Source organism: Aythya fuligula, chromosome 2 (assembly GCF_009819795.1).
Source record: "Aythya fuligula isolate bAytFul2 chromosome 2, bAytFul2.pri, whole genome shotgun sequence".
Classification (NCBI taxonomy): Eukaryota; Metazoa; Chordata; class Aves; order Anseriformes; family Anatidae; genus Aythya; species Aythya fuligula.
Window position 1 is genome coordinate 64,815,713 of NC_045560.1, and position 21,384 is coordinate 64,837,096.

Consider the following 21,384-nt stretch of genomic DNA (forward strand, 5'->3'; position numbering starts at 1 on the left):
GCAATGCAAGGTTTCTAGAAGACGGTCCTTTCTTCAACAGACTCAAAATCAGTGGTTTTAAACAACTTTTCTAATACTTATGAGCTGAACCACTGAAGGATGTTTGTTCATCATTTGTTCACGGTTGGGAAAACAATTTCAGACTTCATTGTATTCTCAGTAGAACTAAAGAACTGTAACTGAACCAGACCCTTCTCAGATGATTTATGGCCGAGTTCTCTTCAGCTTGCTCCAGTCCTGTGTTTCTGCTTCTCAAACCTAGCACCTGGCTCCTTTTCTTACAGATGCTGGGTAATTTCTCTCCTGCATGCAAAGAACACAACAGACCGACCCACACGCATGGTTACCAACCGGGCTTCCAGAGCTAGAGCAAACTGAGCTGCTGATGAGAAAGACTACCCCCACAACTTTAAAAGCCAAATGTCTTCCTTTTTCCTCTGTGGTTAGCACGATGTACATATGTATTTAAAGCAAAGGTTTTTTTTATATATGCAGCTTCTTCTGTACTGATTCACTGGCTGCTAAACGCAAAACCTAAGTGACTCAGAAGGAGAACACCACGTTGCTCGCTCATCACTGACCCTGTTACACAGGCTCACTTTAAATCACTCACTTCAAGTCTTCATTGTTGGACAGCTTTCTAGATTAAGCTACTGCTGAAATAGTGTATGTATCTATACTTTTTATTATTGAGAAAGGGTTGTAAATTACATTTTTTAACAGAAAGAAAACAAAGCATCTTTTATAAATACATGCTACTAATGCTATTAGAAAAAACGCATCTAACAATCTTTTTGTAGAAAAAAAAAATGTAGAAAAACGCTGTTTTTCTACAGATTAGTTCTTTATAGAAAGGTGATGGAATAAGCTATTTACAGAATTGCACAATACCCGATGAGCTACCTGAACACACAGGAAAAAATAAACATTGAAGAATTAATCCAGATTTACCAAAAAGCAGCAAGCAAGCAAAACCACAGACTGTCTATCAAATTCATATCCCCTCTGTTTAGAAATATATCTAATGTACAAGATGCAGTGTTTAGCTCTTGAGAGGACGTAAAAGATTTGTCACCAAAATATTTATAAACAAGCACACTGACAAATGTAATTTAATTAATAAAAGAATTACCTGCATACTTCACATAAATAGTAAAATAAATTCAAGTGTTTAAATTCACAATCATTCTATTTTAAAGAGAAAAATTACTTACGTATTTTGGAAATATGTAACATTAAATTGCCAGAAAGATAAAGTATCTTGATCTCCTAAACTCAATTATCTCATTTAAATGAGAGAGAGAGAGAGAGAGAGAGAGAGAGAGAGAGAGAGAGAGAGAGAGAGAGGAGTTTCTATCAGAAATTCCCAACTGCTTCTTTGTCAAACTGTAATCCCAAACAAAGAACCACAGACAACAGAAATAATAACTAGGTAACCATATGCTTTGTACACAGCCAGAAAATCTTCTACACTTCCTGCATCTCCTTAAATCTTTTTCCCAGTGAGTAACATCAATTGCATAGATGTCTTTCTACCTGTAGAGGTATCTGTGCAGAAGAGTTTCAAGAACCATGAGCACAGCAAAAATATGAATATTGCTTCTGGTAACTCAGGGGGTGGCTGTGGATTGCCGAACAGCAAGCAAAGACCTGAACAGAGAGGGCACAGCATCAGGAAAGGGACTTTGGTGACAAGTTGGGCAAGGTCTGCTGAGTTGTAACCATGCACGGCAATGCCTTGCAAGCCCCTGCTGCTGCACTGTGTTGCTAAATCTTGACCGAGACCAGATACTTCCAATTTTGATAATATATGTAGAACAGGTACTAATAGGTCTAGCTGCTAGCACCTTCATTGGGCACAACATCCTTTTAATGATCCTTACCGGGTAGCTGCCCCTTCTTATTAGGACACCGAGGCATTTTTCACAGCCCAGTGCTAAATCTGGAAGAGTGATAAATCTGGTCTGTGTTTTACAGTTCCAGACACTACATTGGTGGCTGCCTCCTAGAATGGTTCACAATAGTTTTAGCTTTGAGGGAAGAACTGGGTTACCCCAAAACACTGTTGGCTCAAAGGAAGGAGTGGGTTATCCCAAAACTCTGCAGAGAAGGAGGGAAGAGCATGGAGGTGAGTAAGCAACTCACTGAAGTTAAACTGAAAGGTGGCTTCCCTTCGTTCTCCTGAATACTCACAAGCATACCAAAAATAATTTGCTGAATAGCAGAGCATTTATATCATCTAGTCATTTCCTTCCCTTTTGTCCCTTTTAATTAGCCTTAGGTGAAACATTTTCAGGCAAATTATTTAAAATAATGTATCCTTTCTTTCATAATTGTATTACAGATTCTCTAACAGTAAACACCTTTGTTAACTCTTAAACAAAAATACCTTATACAAAGATCATCTTGCAAAACCTAGGAGGAACCGAAAGCTGCGAAGTCCACTGTTAATTCAAAATAATATCAGGAAATAACATTATCTGATCTAATACTCACTTAATTTTGATTTAGCGTCCTTTCAGTTTTAAACTCACAGTACTGAGGATACTGCCTCACCTGAAATTCTACAAAGGAGACATTTGTGTATCACTAGAATACTATTTAATTTTACTAGGATAACAGAAAGTAATATTACTTCTGGAAATTTCTGGTACACTGCAGGTATAGCACCCTCTTTATTGCTCATACAATGACAGAACAGCGCCTAGCTGGGCTGTGGGCTTCTTGCAAGACACATTCTAATACTGCCAGCAGACATTCTTCTGAATGGCATACATCTAGAAGCAAATGATGACCACGTGAAGGCACACTCTCACTTAAGGCAGGACACTTCTCATTAAGTGCTCGCTAGAGGCGAACAATAACAAAAGGAAACTGTGGTGCATCCATCAAGTAGAGGAGACCAACAGTGCCACACATCACGGAACCAACTCTTGGTTATCAGAAGCAGGTGCATACCACAAAAAAAAACAAAGCACAAGTAATAGAGCATAACAGTAATATATATATATAAGATGTAGCAAAACAACATGGGTACATGAGAGAGGAAAAAAAGTCTGTGACTACCCGTGAGATGCAGCAATTCCCAACAAAGCCTGTCTGTAGCTGCAGGCACCTGTGAACTGCAGCACAGGATGAGCACCACTACCCTTTTCCAGCCTCCAGTTGTCCGTCTGTCCTGACTGCATTCAGCCCACTGCCCCGCAGCTTTGCACCGATTGTGCAATATTGCAGTCCAAGTGCCCAAGCTCTGAATTTAACTTGCTCAGGAGCATTGCCCTGCCACCACCACCATAACCCATTCAAACAAATAGAGCTGCATTTTTATTAGTGTTTGTAGTACCGGGATGACTTCTTGATTTAATCTCAAGTATTAAAGCTTTTCACACTATTGTTCAATACAGCTCTCCCAACAGATGTCCACAGCATGGAAATATCAGCAAATTCCTTGGGGTTTTAAATATATAATGTAACTGTGCTTTCTAGGAATGTGAGGAAGGAGATCTGCACACAAGAAAAGATGTTTACTGTTTTACATGCCTCCTGCTGTGGAAGATCATTAAGTGGACACCAGTAGAGTTAGTCTGAAAAGGCAGTGCTGTGGTGAATGAAAAATAAATGCAAAAACGAACCAGAGTTTTCAACTTTACATTCTGTTCTTGGTATTCGTCAAGGATATAACCTCACAGATTTAACTGCACACACCACAAATAGAATGTAGTTTTAAAAGACCTTGGGTAGTTTTCTTTTTAAGGCATCAACATAAACAAACATGCTAACATGTATTAGAAGTGCATTAGGCATTTTCATTTTACACATGAGAAATTTTAAAGGCCTTACTTATATGATCAGCTAAGAAAAAAAAAAAAAGGGTTTAGGCTTTGTGGAAAGGACAGCCCAAATACTGAAACACATGAGGTTTGAAAACATGAAACCAGTAACTTCTGACAGCAGTTTAAACTGCAGCAAATGTAATCTTCCATTTTCAGTTTCATTTGTGCGTTTTGTTTTGTTGTTTTTAAAAACAAACAAACAAACCTCATACTTTAAGTTACCAGGAGAGTTTACGGGGGGGGTGGGGGAGGGAGGTGGTAAATGCTCATTAAACTCAAGCAAAATGCCCAATACATTTCACTGTATACATTTACATGCATCCGTATAACTGTAAAAAGATTTCTTGATGAATATTTAAAACTTCTCTATATAAAAGCGTGTTTTGTAAAAATCCATATACTTCTCTACAGATAACTGGAGGATTAGCACTTAATATGGTACAAATCTGCTAAAATTAGACTACTGTATCAAAACTTCAAAAAATAAACATTTCTATTTTGCCTGAAAAGCTAGGTTTTTATATTCAATTTTTTAACCATAACAGCTGGAAGGAAAATGTCTGCTTTTCTTCGCTTTAGTTAAAGAAAGAACTCCCATGCCTTACTCCTGAGTCATCCTAAAAATACCTCCAGCAAAACAGCTTCATATGACAGCAGTGTTTTTTGTGGCTTTCTGAAGAAAATCACTCTCAACCTTTCTTTAGCATAAGACATTTGAAGATAATTTTAAAGATCACTTTTCATGTTTTTCAGTGGACACCAAGAAAGATAGCAATTTAGAGAATCACAGAATTGTCTAGGTTGGGAGACCTTAAGATCATCGAGTCCAACCTCTGACCTAACACTAACAAGTCCTCTGCTAAACCATATTGCTAAGTTCAACATCTAAATGTCTTTTAAAGACCTCCAGGGATGGTGACTTCATCACTTCCCTGGGCAGCCCGTTCCAATGCCTCACAACACTCTCAGTAAAGAAGTTCTTCCTAACATCCAACCTAAACCTCCCCTGGTGCGACTCTAGCCCATTCTCCTTATCCTGTCACCAAGCACGTGGGAGAATAGACCAACCCTGACCTCGCTACAGCCTCCTTTAATGTACTTATAGAGGGCAATATGGTCGCCCCTGAGCCTCCTTTTTACCAGGCTGAACAAACCCAGCTCCCTCAGTCGACTTTTTTTTTTTTGTATCTATCTTATCGACTTATTTTTTTCTTGTATTGATCATCTAGATCACTAGCAGAAAATAAAACCACAGTTACAAAATATTCTTCAGTTAAAGTACAGTAATGCAATCACACTATACGTATTGGGAAGTGTTACTGAAAACAGAATACTGGGTGGGATGCTTGTGTTTTCGGGAGGAAAACTTACAGACAAGGGGCAGAAGGCTGAGGTGCAGTGTGGAAATCTCCATCTTCTGTCTATTGAACCCAAAAGGGTAAAACTCCAGTATGCCAGCACTTTGCATCTCAGTGTATGAACATTGCTTCTGAAAGCATTAGAATACTACCAGATTAACAAAATAATGAAATAATAATAATAAAATAAAAAAAAAAAAACACAGCACAATATGAACCTTGCAGACAGGTGCTGAGCATGACGGAGAGCTCAGGTGCTTCATGGAGTTGCCAGAACCCAGCTGCAACTGGAGCAATTTCCCACCTCCCCCAAAGGGAAGCCTTCAGGTTTTCATGTCCCTAACGCTCACCCAGGGGTGCGGGAGCTGATGGTGGGACCAAGCTTGGACCGATTCTCTGCAAGAGCAGGATGATGGAGCAGTTCCCTCAGCAACACAGCCATCATTTAGTCCAAAAGGTAACTGAGATGAACCCTAGGACTTCCCTTAACTAGCTGATTATAAAAGAAGGGAGGAAAAAAAAAGAGAGCACGCACTAAATTGAACACTGTTGCAGGCAAGGCTGGTAGGATGAAGGACACAGAAAAGGGATGGAGAAAACAGGAGGCCCCTATGTTTTTTCTGCCTCTCAGAGGCACCTGCCAACGCAGGAGAAGCATGGCCTGCACTTGGAGTGGGAAGGACTGCTGGCAGCAGCGGTCCTGGCTGCAAGGATGAGCTCATCCCTGAGCAAGTAGGTTGAAGAGCTGGCAGAAGATAAACCAGTTGTGCTGAGGATTCCTTTGATGGCCCCAAATTCCCACCGCTGCCTTCCTGCTGCAAAATTAAAATCTGTGAGGCTGGCAAACGGCAGCAAAAAGACATTTCATGAAACCTATATGACATTCACATTTAAATCTAGTTTTAATTAAAAACCATTTGTCTGTCCCCAAATGTTTCTTTTTTCTCATTTAATGAGGAATGTTCAAGATTAAAAGGAAAAGATCAGATGAGGCAAAAGCAGTCCCCACATCTTTTTAATTTTAGTGTGGGAACCTGACACCTTCTGGCACACGTTCTGTTTCATGGCTTCTCCTTTTCAGCTCGGGGCTCGGAGAATCAAAGCCCCAGGGCTCAGTGGGTTACTGAACACAGGCTAAGCATGACAACTGATAGCAGTGCTGATCCCACCCCACCACAAATGCTCTATCCTTGCCATCACATACATATTACTTAAGCAGGACAAGGACTTCTGATGAGACTGACAGGGTGTATGTGCATGAACTACACACACACTTCATGTAGGAACCCAAGCTGAGTCGCTACTGTGGAATTTCCAATTTTTCGGGACATTTTTTATTATGCAGCATTGAAATTTACCAAAAGCTGAGCACACAAGGATTTTTGGATGGTCATTTCTTTCCAGAAGTATATAGGACAAAAGAGACACCTCAGTAACTTTCTAGCCCAAGAATTCTGAGGTGGGCAGTTCTTTGGAATGGTTTGCTGCTGCTGGGCATCTTCCCATCTTTCTGCTTTACTTCTGCGACACACGCGAGGCCTGACCAGGGAGATAATTCACTTACACATTGTTTCACTTCTGTAATGAACTAGAAACAGTACTGATTGCATTTACATTTGCATGACTTCTAATCAGTTATCTAGCAAAATAATTACAACATTGCTATACTGATGTCTAGTGCATTGTTCTGTGCAGCCAGATTCTACCTATCCGCCTAGGACAGGGTGATTGCTATCACTGCAATCTGCTTAATAATTATTTAGGAGCCTCTAGGGTATTTACTGTTCCAGGTTTCATTTCAGCTTTTTGTTTTTTTCTATACCTATCCCAGTATCAGGGTTAAAAGTTAAAGTAAAATTTTAAAGCTGACAAGTTGCTTTAGCTCACCACCTTTCCAAGCTGCTGCCATGAGCACCTTCAGGCCTTCTGTACCGAGGCAGGTCCCTCTCCTTTCTCCCCCTGTGGGTTCACTGTCCTTTGATCTTGTGCCCCAAAACTAGAAAAAAGTGTTTTTCATTTATTCTTTTTTTTTTTAAAAACACCTGACACAAAGATTAAATGAATGCCAGTGAAATCCCTGTGTGTTTTTCTTCAAATTTTCCACTCACCAGAAACATGTAAAAATAACACGAGGCACAAAAGATTTCTTAAATTTCTATACTGTCTCAAATACAGACTATACCAAAGAAGCAATTAGCTGAGCCAGCCACTCCCCAGCTAAACAGGGAGGAGCGATTTTCCATTAAGCTTTCTGGTACTCCAAAAGCTCTCCTACTCAGCTTTGCAGCTGCTGAGGGAGCGCTTACCAAACCCAGCAAGGAACAGAACTGGTTCAACAAGCAGAGCAATGAGAAAGCTTGTGTTTCATCACCTGAAACAATAGCTCAGAGACTTTCTTCAAGTTCTCTGAAGGGTCAAACTGCTCTTTAATTTCTTCTCCTATTTCTGGAGCTCCTCAAGCACTACTGAGTTACAAGCCAGAAATCATGCAGTTTTATAAACTAAGCATTCAGGAGCCCGAAGCACCAACAACCCCGTTAAAAACACGTTAGGTTTTCTTAAGCTTAGCATACCTTAAAAATGATCTCTTAACTGAGATCCCAAAACCCTGACTGATAGAAATGGTGGAAAAGATAAGATCTTTAGGAGGACTTTAGATTCCGAAGTTGGTAAAATTCTCAGATATTAAGTAAATAAATAGTACCGGTGGTTTTGAAGAAGAAAAAAATAATTAATATATATATATATATATATATATTTGATGAGGCTCACAAAAAAAAAAGGCCTTTCATATGACCTCCACGGTGGAGGAAGAAGTGAGGAAAGGAAAGAAAATTAGGAGCAAAACGTCAGAATGAATCCCACTGTTCAAGATGAAGGCATGTACTGCAACAGGTATGTTTTCCTCCACAGCTGCCATAAACATTAGCAATATTTTATTTGCTTTTTGACAGCTAGCAAGTATAGAGTTCACTTCTCCACACAAATATATGACCTCAAGATCCTGTGCCTGAGTGTAAACTAGAAACTCAATTTAAATGAAAGGCTAGAATATTTTTCCTATGGATATCACTTTGCATTTATCTGCACTGGATTTCATTTGTCATTTTATAACCTAATTTAATTTTTAAATGCTTTGCATTTCGTTTTGCAATTTCATCTTTACTACCATGGATAACTCCCATCAAATCAGCAATGCTGTCACTTCACTGTTTGTGCTCTTTCCCGGATCACTCAGAAGAACTGGAATTGACAGATGCACATTTAAATTAACTACAAAATGGCAGACAGCATTTGTCTGCTACAGAACAGGTACAGACTGCAAAACATGTGAGTATCAGCCTCTGAATGAATTTACACACATGAGGGGTTGGGGGGGAGAAGGGGGCATGTAGAGGGAGCTTACTCAATACTCCATCAATACTCTACCTTCTTTAAAATCCACCCTCTCCAAATTTCTCTGTGCCTTCACCAGACTGCTCAAAGAACATGCCTGTGGTTTGTCCCCCGGCTGCACTGCCCATCCATCCCTTACCGAACTCCAGCATCTTCATACAACTTCCTTATAACTGGGCTGGCTCTAACACAGCCTGTGGTCTTCTCCTAGACCAGTTAAGTTAAAGCTTTCCATTATTCAGACTAACATATCTAATTTTTGCTTGCTTGTTTTTCCAAGAGTTTAACAGGACTTAATATTACACAGTGAAGTGCGTGACTCAAACTTATGTCCACTCAGAATGACATCAGCGGGTCTTACTGCTGAAAAAAACAAAACATCTAAAAAATCCACAATTACACTAGATCTTGCTCAGCTGTGGACTTCTAAAGTTTGTCTTTCCAACGTAGTCTTCTATTTTTGTCCCTTTTTTTCCTTTAAATGCTACATGAAATGTTATGAGCTGAAGCTTTAAAGTGGAAATACAACAACCAATATTGGATTGGCAAAAAGCAAAATGCTTTGAAAGCTGGTCAAGCTACAAGCTGATGCAGGATCACGTGTACCTGAAACACAAAACCTAAGTGAAGGCACAAAGATATGATGCTCTCTTGTTAGCATGGCGCTCTAGCCATGAACATGGTATTAGCCATTCTAAGAGGCTTACCCAGAGAAACTTGCCATGGAGCATTCATGTTTGCTTCTCTGGGCAAACAATTAGACCACAGATGGCAATTTTGAGGCTGAAAACATGGTATTTTGTTCAGGAACGCTGCATGGGGTGCTTGGGTTTGGGGATGCAGACAGTAGCGAAGCAGAGGTGATCTGGAAGCTCAGGCATGGGAACTCCCTCAGACCCGTGGAGAGAAGCAGCAGAACCTGCAGTGCCCTCAGGTGTTCCTTCAGCAACCTGCTTCAAGGGACAGAACGGCTCCAAAGGGAAAAATACAGGCCAAGCAGGAGGAAGAAGAGGAAATTAACGAAAGAAAATGAAAATCAGAAGGGAAGCTGCGGGCAGGTTAGCCTAAATCATCCAACTTCTCCAGACACATCCCAGGCTGCTACTTCGGGGAGAAGGGGGCAATTTGGCAGACATACGTAGAGGAAATCAGAGGCATCAGGGAGGAATTTTATGCTGAAAGGAAACAAAAATGGTTCATGCGTTCACCAGTATATTTCCAGCAGATCAAGACAACCTGAAATTACAAACAAAATTGCAGCTTTTTTATTCTACTACAAGAACCATTAGAAACAAGTTGTTATGAAGTCACCACTCAACTCATGAAAGCAGAAATTGCATGCTGGTCTTGCAGAGTGCCCCACACCACACAGCAAGAGGTCCCCTACCATGATCCCCCAAGCCCCATGAAATCTGGAGGGTTTTTTGGTTGTGGGGCTTGAGGGGAATACGTTGGCAGTGGTAAAAGGAATCTGCCATGCACCCTAGATTCTAAGCAGCACCAATTCTGAAGAAAAATACAAGATGTTTTCTCTCTCCTCTCTCCAAGAAATAAAAGGAAGTAGGCTGAACTATCTTCTTGGCATTCCTTCTTTGATCATCTCTTGAACAACAAAGAAGCTCTTGGGGAAAAAAAATGGAACACTGACACTGCAAATTTAGTTCATTATTTTTGTACAAAAAGCTTCTTATTACAAGAAACTACGAAGGCTTCATTCAGTAAATAAAGAAGAATAGGAAGCAAATTATGGTAGTATTACTTCGTAGCTATTTAAGTGCATTATTAATATACTAACCAGTATTTTGAAAAACAGAGCAAAAACTCTATAGGTCCATTCACATTATTTACTGTTTTAGCCACTTTATAAACCATCCCAAATGAAGTGCAGTTCCTATTCCTGTGAACAACAAAGCATTACGTTTTTTTTAAAAACACTGTAATATCAAATAAAAACTATACTAAAACAAACCTAGTTCTCCTCCCCTCCTTTTCCTAGGTACATTGGGGAAATTTTCTTTTACCTTTTTTTTTTTTTTTTACCTATATTTCTTCACCTATTGGAAGTTTAAGGAAGATAATTAACTTCTAACTAGCTTCTCAGACACCCACAAAACCATGATGTGATGCAATCTGAACACTGCCCTGTGTGTTTTTGCCTTTTTCACTTAGCACTCAAGCTCCATGTTGCATTGTCTGATTGAAGATGAGGGGGCGGTGAGGAACACGTGGCAGGCAGCCACAGCACACTGTGTCAGGAAGCAAACAATGGAGCTTGGTGAGCCCTGCATCCAATTGTGCATCCAGTGACTTCAAGTCTTCACAGAGTTTTTGTCCTTCAACAAGAAGGTTTTGAAATTGTTAGCCCTGTGCCACGTAGAAAGACTTGCATCTGACTTTTTAACTCATTTACATTATTTTAGTCATTGAAACAACGGCTTCGGTAAAACATGGTGAATGGGAGAAGAAATTAGAATATGCTACTTGACTGAAACAATGAAAATTCAAAGCCACTATAATATCCTGGAAATATTTTCTGGTTTTCTTTTTAATATGCCCATTTTGACATTTTCTCAATAGTGCTAAAATTCATCCCTTAGAAAACAACCCCAAATTTCTAACACTATTCATCTTTTAAATGGTCACAGAATCACAGAATTATAGGGGTTGGAAGGGACCTCAAGAGATCATCTGGTCCAACCCCCTGCCAAAGCAAGATCCCTAGAGCAGGTTGCCCAGGTAGGCGTCCAGACAGGCCTTGAATATCTCCAGAGAAGGAGACTCCACAACCTCCCTGGGCAGCCTGTCCCAGTGCTCCATCACCCTCACCGTGAAGAAATTCTTTTGCATGTTGGTGTGGAACTTCCTGTGACCAATTTTGTGGCCATTGCCCCTTGTCCTGCCCCCACAAACCACTGAAAAGAGGTTGGCCAAATCCCCATGTCTCCCAAATATGGAGTCCCGTCCCCCCCCCCCTTTTTTTAAATAATTCAGCTAAAATAACTTTCCACTCAAACTTTCCTCATTTCCAACCAGAGGAAGGACAACTGAGACAAAAATCATGCATGGTTTAAATGGTGAAGTAAAATAACAAAGCCAACAAATGGCATCTGCACTGTAGAAATTATACTCTGAAATTCTTTTTCTTTCTTGCCTCCTCTGAAAATCATAGACCAGTTCATACTCCGAGGCCTCTACTTAGCAGGAATCACAGGATGTAGGAGAACACTGAACACATGATTTTCTATTTCTTTTCCTTTATGAAAAACATATTAGACACTCTCCTACAGGTAGCAAAAATTAATCAAAAATACACTTTCATAGCAGATAACCTGTTGCTTTCTCACCTTTGGTGAGTCTTTCTGTCAAGCTTCTCATTTTCTGTGGTTACAATTGATTATCACAAATCAAATTCAAATTTTTTATTTGAATTTGCCTCAGGATTAATCAATTCCTTATGTAGTCAGCTACTCAGCTTTTGGAATCATGCTTCATGTAATACCTCCCCTCCACAAACAAAACAAAAAAAAAACACAGTACTCTCAACTCAGATGAAGTTTATGGTTTAGCAGTTTAAATACTTTAGTTTTCATTTGTTTTATCCCATTTAGTAATTGCTTCCAAGTGTATTAAACTGTGACTGTTTTATTTTTAAGAATTCCAGAAATTAAGTTTTATTCAAATTAAATACTTAGCAGGTATTCATTATCAACTCAAGACAGGATTCAGTAGCAGAATTTGACCTTAGTTACTAATTATCAGCTGGATGAAATTTATGCTTTCGCACTCCTGGTAGCTAATTTTGAAGATTTTGGTAGCTGCAGTTTCATTAGCTCACATACTATGGTAAACAAAAGATTTGGAAGTTATTACCCCAAATGTAGCAGAAAAGCAGAGACAAACCTCATGGTGCTCACTGGAAAGAAAACCCTTCTAAAAGCACAACTGAAATATGGAGAAAAAAAAAAAAACATTTCAAATTATTACAAGGACATAGTTCTGAGCATGCAAACAGTGTAAACACCTGACTTAATCTATGATTTAAATATAGTCTACTTTATGACACTGTGGGAGTCATCTCCTCATAAGACGGCAAGAGCAATCAGTATATTAAAAAAAAAATTGTGAATTAGAGAAAATTGTTTTTACCTGGAATGCTATCCTAAAAGTATGCTAAGGGCCTACTTTGGGGCCGGTCCTCTTTAATATCTTCATCGATGATCTGGACAAGGGCATTGAGTGCACCCTCAGTAAGTTCGCAGATGACACCAAGTTAGGTGCGTGTGTCGATCTGCTTGAGGGTAGGAAAGCTCTGCAGGAGGATCTGGATAGGCTGCACCGATGGGCTGAGGTCAACTGCATGAAGTTCAACAAGGCCAAGTGCCGGGTCCTCCACCTGGGGCGCAATAACCCCAAGCAGAGCTAGAGACTGGGAGAGGAATGGTTGGAGAGCTGCCAGGCAGAGAAGGACCTGGGAGTGATGGTGGATAGTCGGCTGAATATGAGCCAGCAGTGTGCTCAGGTGGCCAAGAAGGCCAACGGCATCCTGGCTTGTATCAGGAACAGTGTGACCAGCAGGGCTAGGGAGGTGATCGTCCCCCTGTACTCAGCTCTGGTGAGGCCGCACCTCGAGTACTGTGTTCAGTTTTGGGCCCCTCGCTACAAGAAGGACATGGAGGTGCTCGAGCGGGTGCAGAGAAGGGCGACGAAGTTGGTGAGGGGTCTGGAGAACAAGTCCTACGAGGAGCGGCTGAGGGAGCTGGGCTTGTTCAGCCTGGAGAAGAGGAGGCTCAGGGGCGACCTTATCGCTCTCTATGGGTACCTCAAGGGAGGCTGTAGCGAGGTGGGGGTTGGTCTGTTCTCCCACGTGCCTGGTGACAGGACGAGGGGGAATGGGCTTAAGTTGAGCCAGGGGAGTTTTAGGTTAGATGTTAGGAAGAACTTCTTTACTGAAAGGGTTGTGAGGCACTGGAACAGGCTGCCCAGGGAAGTGGTGGAGTCACCATCCCTGGAAGTCTTCAAAAGACGTTTAGATGTAGAGCTTAGGGAAATGGTTTAGTGGGGACTGTTAGCGTTAGGTCAGAGGTTGGACTCGATGATCTTGAGGTCTCTTCCAACCTAGAAATTCTGTGATTCTGTAAGCGAAAAAGCTTATATACTTATAAACTTATATACTTATATACTTATATACTTATATAAGTATATACTTATAAAGCATTGAAGTATAGAAGGAAATACACAGGTCAAATCCCTTTATCTGTTTAAACTACTCACATAATTAATTTATAGCTTTTTGGTGCACAGCACCGAGGAACTGACCCACAGTTCTTGATGATTCTCTGAAACAGCCACATAATGCACAGGGATCAGCTGTTTTTTGTGGTTGTTTTGACTGATTGCTTTGGGAAGAGGCATTTGCAGATGAACAAAATGTCAGGTTGCATTAAGAAAAGATATAGACAATAACAATATAATTACTGCAGTGCTATGAGTGAGAACCATTTTCTATGCTGGCTGCCTTATCTTGAAAGGAAAAGAGCAGAAACAGAAAAAGTTCAAAAGGCAGTAAAATTACTTAGGAGCCTGCTGAAGATTCTAGATGAGAAAAGTCTAAAAGATCACAGCAGTTTTATTTATGAAGAAATGGAAGAAAAATGACATAATACAGGTATATAAAATAATAAATGTTTTAGGGAAGGTCAAACTGCACACTACTGCAGAAAAAAGAACAAATTGAAAACTCATAAATCTTTTTTGCAATATCAAGATGTAAGCCTTAGCAGCTGAACTTCCCACAGGCTTTGTTTAACCAATTAATCTCAACTCTCATTTCCTCCCTGCTCTCAGGTAGGTATTTTAAATACATGTGTTCTAAAGTTAGCTTTCCCACTGCAAATGAATTCATTGATCAATTCTGTCTGATAATATTGAAAAGAAATCCTTTTAAACACAATGAGATATTGGCTTTTGCCATGAAGTACTGAAGGTGTATACAGGACAATCTCGACACTCCTATTATTAATAAAAACATACCCTGGTAAGGGCAAACAGATAATATTCTCGACAGAGATCAAACATGGTTTTCAGAGCACCACCCAGCTACTAACTGCCTGGCATGAAAATTTAAAAAATTTTAAAAAAGCCACAGAACAAAACAAAACCCCAGGCTCCACAGCCATTTCTTGCAAAATTGCCCACTGAAGCACTTGCTATTCTCTCTTCAAGTCACTTCGTAAAGGGCACTGTCAAGGATACTGCCCAGAGAAAGCAGTCTAGGAGGTTTCTGGAGAGCGTGGAAGATAGCTTCCTGACGCAGCTGGTTAGTGAGCCTACCAGGGGTGGCGCCCCGGTAGACCTTCTCTTCACAAACATAGAAGGACTGGTGGAGGATGTGATTCTCGGGAGCTGTCTTGGGCAGAGTGACCACGAAATGGTGGAGTTCACTATTCTTGGCAAGGCCAGGAAGGGGACCAGTAAAACCGCTGTATTGGACTTCCGGAGGGCTGACTTTGAGCTGCTCAGGACACTGGTTGGTAGAGTCCCTTGGGAGGTGGTTCTGAAGGGCAGAGGAGTCCAGGAAGGCTGGGCGCTCTTCAAGAGGGAAATCTTAATGGCGCAGGAACGGTCTGTCCCCACGTGCCCAAAGACGAGCTGGCGGGGAAGAAGACCAGCCTGGCTCAACAGAGAATTGTGGTTTGAGCTTAGGAGAAAAAAGAGGGTTTATAATCTTTGGAAAAGTGGGCAGGCCACTAGGGAGGACTATAAGGATGTTGTGAGGCTGTGCAGGGAGAAAATTAGGAAGGCCAAAGCTCATCTGGAGCTCAATCTGGCTACTGCCGTTAAAGATAACAAAAAATGTTTTTATAAATACATCAACACAAAAACGAGGACTAAGGAGAATCTCCATCCTTTACTGGATGCAGGGGGAAACTTAGTTACAAGAGATGAGGAAAAGGCAGAGGTGCTTAATGCCTTCTTTGCCTCAGTCTTTAGCGGCAATACCGGTTGTTCTCTGGATACCCAGTACCCTGAGCTGGTGGAAGGGGATGGGGAGCAGGATGTGGCCCTCACTATCCATGAAGAACTGGTTGGTGACCTGCTACGGCACTTGGATGCGCACAAGTCGGATGGGATCCACCCAAGGGTACTGAAAGAACTGGCAGAGGAGCTGGCCAAGCCACTTTCCATCATTTATCAACAGTCCTGGCTATCGGGGGAGGTCCCAGTTGACTGGCGGCTAGCAAACGTGACGCCCATCTACAAGACGGGCCAGAGGGCAGACCCGGGAAACTACAGGCCTGTCAGTTTGACCTCAGTGCCAGGGAAGCTCATGGAGCAGATTCTCTTAAGAGTCATCACGCAGCACTTGCAGGGCCAGCAGGCGATCAGGCCCAGTCAGCATGGGTTTATGAAAGGCAGATCCTGCTTGACGAACCTGATCTCCTTCTATGACAAAGTGACACGCTGGGTGGATGAGGGAAAGGCTGTGGATGTGGTCTACCTTGACTTCAGTAAGGCTTTTGACACCATCTCCCACAGCATTCTCCTCAAGAAACTGGCTGTTCTTGGCTTGGACTGGTGCACGCTTCGTTGGGTTAGAAACTGGCTGGATAGCCGGGCCCAAAGAGTCATGGTGAATGGAGTCAAGTCCAGTTGGAGGCCGGTCACTAGTGGCGTTCCCCAGGGCTTGGTGCTGGGGCCAATCCTCTTTAATATCTTCATCGATGATCTGGACAAGGGCATTGAGTGCACCCTCAGTAAGTTTGCAGATGACACCAAGCTATGCACATTTGTCGATCTGCTTGAGGGTAGGAAAGCTCTGCAGGAGGATCTGGATAGGCTGCACCAATGGGCTGAGGTCAACTGCATGAAGTTTAACAAGGCCAAGTGCCGGGTCCTCCACCTGGAATGCAATAACCCCAAGCAGAGCTACAGGCTGGGAGATGAGTGGTTGGAGAGCTGCCAGGCAGAGAAGGACCTGGGAGTGATGGTGGATAGTCGGCTGAATATGAGCCAGCAGTGTGCTCAGGTGGCCAAGAAGGCCAACAGCATCCTGGCTTGTATCAGGAACAGTGTGACCAGCAGGGCTAGGGAGGTGATCGTCCCCCTGTACTCAGCTCTGGTGAGGCCGCACCTCGAGTACTGTGTTCAGTTTTGGGCCCCTCACTACTAGAAGGACATCGAGGTGCTTGAGCGGGTCCAGAGAAGGGCGACGAAGTTGGTGAGGGGTCTGGAGAACAAGTCCTGCGAGGATCGGCTGAGGGAGCTGGGCTTGTTCAGCCTGGAGAAAAGGAGGCTCAGGGGCGACCTTATTGCTCTCTACAGGTACCTTAAAGGAGGCTGTAGAGAGGTGGGGGTTGGTCTGTTCTCCCACGTGCCTGGTGACAGGACGAGGGGGAATGGGCTTAAGTTGAGCCGGGGGAGTTTTAGGTTGGGTCTTAGGAAGAACTTCTTTACCGAAAGGGTTGTTAGACATTGGAACAGGCTGCCCAGGGAAGTGGTGGAGTCACCATCCCTGGAGGTCTTTAAAAGACGTTTAGATGTAGAGCTTAGGGATATGGTTTAGTGGGGACTGTTAGCGTTAGGTCAGAGGTTGGACTCGAAGATCTTGAGGTCTCTTCCAACCTAGAAATTCTGTGATTCTGTGAAATCAGTCCGGTTTTGCTTTACAGAAGTGAGGAAAGTGTTAAAAATAATTTTGGCTGCTTTAGACACTGACATCCTTTGTATTGTTTCATATGAAACAACACCTCATGTGCGCAGTACAGTTTAGACTTGCCACTTATTCTAAGAAACTACAACCCAAAAAGAGGTCATTGCAGATTTATAGTAAGTTTGCCGTAGCAAAGTTCGGAGCATGTTCTCAATATTACCAAAAATGCTTGGCTGTGTCTGCTTTGGAGTGACCTGACTGTAACCACCAAAACATTACAGTAACTTGTTGCCCACTGATCCAAGCAAAAAATGCCGTCAAAATAGCAACATGAGCTATTTTAAGTAGTGACTTTGTTGTCATCGTCTCTATTAGCAGGCTCCTCGGAGATCTGCTGTGTCTTATTCCATATAAACCCATTCATAAGACTACTCTTGCTGAGCTGGCTACTGAAAATTCCAGGCTCTGCCCAAACGAACTATGTCCCAGACACTGCTGTGAGCAAGCCCAGCAGCGACACAAAAAGCAGCGCACAGGAACAATGAGGTGCAACAGTGCTCCAGAACTCAGCGCCTGCATGTAGCACGTGCTTCAACTTATGTTAATGCGTGACCTGGCTTAGAAGTCTCCCAATCCAAGTCTGTCTTCACATCTCACAGGCTGCTCTGACTCAAACCAACACTAAAAGCACTGGTAGGCAATGAGACGCTCAGCAGTTTGCAAACCCAAGGGCCATCTCTCCCTCCATGTATGCATACAGACGTATACACATTTAAGGGTGCATAATTAACTGTAAGAAAATAGTTTTTGGGGACCAGAAAGCTAAAAGTATTCATATCAAATGCAGAATCCTTCTCACTGTTTGCACAAATAAACCCACTGAAGTTGCTGACTTTGACTGGCACAGCAAGCCAGATGAGTTTCTCAACGTAACCCAACTTCAGCAGTCAGAAGCTGAAAGTACTGAAGTTTCCACAAAATTTCTTGCAGATTTTTACAGGCAAAGTTGTTGCCTTAGTCTGTGGAAACAGTGAATACATTCTAATGCAATGCAAGGTTGATAACGCACACAGCATAGCATACCTCTCCTCTGCTTTTAAGTGGCTCTCATAGAAACCATCTCCAGATAGCACTGCAAGGTAGGTTTTGGAGGGTGATGGGAGTGGAGGGGTGGGAAGGTGAGCTGGTCTTAAAACTGCAATAACATTTCAAATTACATCTATCCATGCTAGTCAGACAGTCCCAGGTGGTCTATTTGTTGCTGGTGGTTTGTCTTTTTCTTATCTTTTTTTTTTTTGCTTCCAAATTTTGCTATGCATTTATAACCATTAAGTGATTTGTGAGAGGCACTACAATCAGACAGATCTAAGGTAAAAATAAAACTCATTATCTACAAGGTTGTTCTCAAAAGTCAACTAACACATTGACATCGTAAGGAATTAACTCATCAGTATATTTTTGACATGCACAGTGTTTTTCTCTAAAAGGTCATTTTTCTAAATTAAGCGAAGTATTAAATATCTTTGCTGTTCCACTGCACATTCCAAACTTAACTCATGAAATGTTCTCACAGTAAAAACAAATTGCCATTGAAATAATCACAAGAAATACATGGAAAAGTTCAACATCCATTTAAATCTGACACGTACCCCAAGCAATGTGAGCTGTTAGGGCCTGGTCATATGTTTCATAAACTAAAAGAAGATAACTGAAAGCGTCCCTACTTAGTAAATACAGTATAGCCTAGATTTTTTTTTTTTTTCCCCTGGCTGCTTCTTTCTTTTAAAATTCCCCTAAACCACACTGGTAAGTGGGAGTTAGAGCAGGACATCACTGGTCCCTGCTTAGGATTTGCTTACTGTCTTGCTATTTGTCTTCCTTACTGTTATAAATGAGGTCTCAAGTCAATCTGAATTTTGTAATATTTATAAAACAATTATTTCTAAAAGGTATAAAAGCTATAAAAGGTATAAAAGGCAAGTAAACAGCGCTGGGTGTGCGGGGAGTCTACAGTCCACCAACATGCACACATACACATCAAACATTCTAAATACATGTATGCAGAACATTGCTTTATATAATAACCCAAGTATGCCTATACATACATACAATCAGGATAGGTAACAAACAATCCTTTAAGTTCCGTAACTTAACAGTCTCCATTTACCATTCCTTTTGAACAATGTCTTGCTTTAAGTTGTCTCCTTTTCAAGGCCAATAGGCCTGGGTCAAAGGGCACGTCCAGGTCAACAGGGGGCGTAACAGCAAAGGCCTTCGATGGCTGTAGCAGCAGAGGGGCCCATGGTGATGGCGTAGCAGTCGGATCAGTAGAGGAGCCCACAGCTCCCTCACTATCTGGCAAGCCACACGTCTGTCATTGTGGCTCCACATGGCTCTTTAAGGCCTCAGAGATTGCTCGCCAGGTGCCGAGCAATCCCACTGCAACCTTGTCGTTTTTAGTTGCAGAGTCCCACACCTTGACATCAATTTGGTCCCATAGTTCAGGCTCATAAACTGTCCAATTGTTAAGAAGGAGAGTAAGCTGTAAGGTTATCAGGACAGTCTTTGTTCCTAAGGACATATGATTCCCCATAATGCGCAACCGCTGATCAGTGAGGGGCAGTTGTGTGTGCGGGTCCACTTCTCTCAGCTTGACCTTCTTCCCAGCTCCGGTGTGCCTATTTCCAGTGACATTCTGTATGAGCTTCTCTGAGCAGTTTGCTGAGTTTGGCTGAATCTATCTTCATGAGGCAATCAATGTGCCTGTTCCCATCCTGGTCTCCATTCTCCCAGCCTGTTCCTCTTCACTTTTTTTTTCCTGCTTCTTTATTGATGTAACTTCATCGTGCTGCCTTTTTTTTCTTTTTTTCTTTTTTTTTTCTTGAGGGCAGGCTCCCCTCTTATACCCTTCTCTCCACAGCAGTTCTTTTCAAAGCAACTTTTCATTGGTCAAACAACTTGGAATGTAACAACAACAGCAAACACCCAGAAACATCCATGCCTTAACAGCTGGAGAACAAGAGAACCAGCTGGAGAACAAGAAACCGGAGACTGCATGGAGTCTCCTGAACCACCCTTCATTGTTCCCTCTAAACTCTTTTATATCCCTGATGGCCTCATCGTTAAGAGTCTAATGTTATCTCAATCATGGGGTTTTCCAACCCCCATGGCCACATTCCCAAATCTCCCCCTTCTTTATTAATATCAACCTTTTTCTCGACACGAATTACCACTCCATATATAACACTTACTGACCCAGGAATGCAAAGCACAGACCTCTTCCAGGTGCTGCCCCTACATCCATCCTCACCCTTGCCTTCTCCACAGGCAACACTGGGAGGGCAACCAGAGCTGCAGCCCCAAATTTTGCTTCCACCTCCCACCGTGCCTCTAGGAAGTGCTCACCTGTGCTGTTGCAGCTGGCAACAGGAGCTTGGTGCTGAGCTGTGTAAAATGCCCACCTCACCCCTTCCGCAGGTGTAAGGGGTTGTGGCTCACAACATCAAGGAGAAAGAGCAGATCCATGGGATAACAACCAGGACACCTCCGAAGCCAGGTGGAGATACCCAAGACAGCTTCTCTCTTTGACAAAGCACAGAGCAAAAGCTACAGTTTCTCCCCTTTCCCACCTACTGGGGTTCTCTGGTGATGAGTGAGCTTTCTATGGTGTCTTCCTGCCAGGCTGGAGTTACAGGAGTGTCTTCACTTAGATAACATCGTTTCTTAAGTACTCAATTACCCAGTACACCCAAGCCACTTTTTTTTTTTTTTAATTAAAAAATAATTAAAGAGTTCATTTCTAGCTGGAACATTTTTTATTTTATTTTATTTCAAACTTAGGCCTGTAATCAAAGCCATGCGAGAGCTCTGAATGTGGTGCACCAAGACCCTCAGCTCAGCATCCCAATGAAGTATAAACTTCCTGGCTGTGTTTCCCTCCCTCTATGCATGGCAACGTAGGCTGAGCTCCAGGCTTGCAAGAGACCTTGAGAACCTCCTCCATTTCCACCCGTGCACCTTATTCCTCCTACAGCAGGTCATCTAGTTTCTACTGAACATTCTTCTAGAAGATGTAAAAGGCAGCTAGCTATGCCAGCAAGCCCCACCACAGGGAACAAACATCCCTTCTGTCATTTCACAGAGAGAG

At 42.1% G+C, this 21,384-nt stretch overlaps 1 protein-coding gene across 5 annotated transcripts in view; it reads right to left on the reverse strand.

The window, feature by feature from the left end:
- Window positions 1-21,384, reverse strand: part of HIVEP1 (HIVEP zinc finger 1) — a 116,612-nt gene that overhangs the window by 47,845 nt on the left and 47,383 nt on the right. The window lies entirely within an intron of this gene.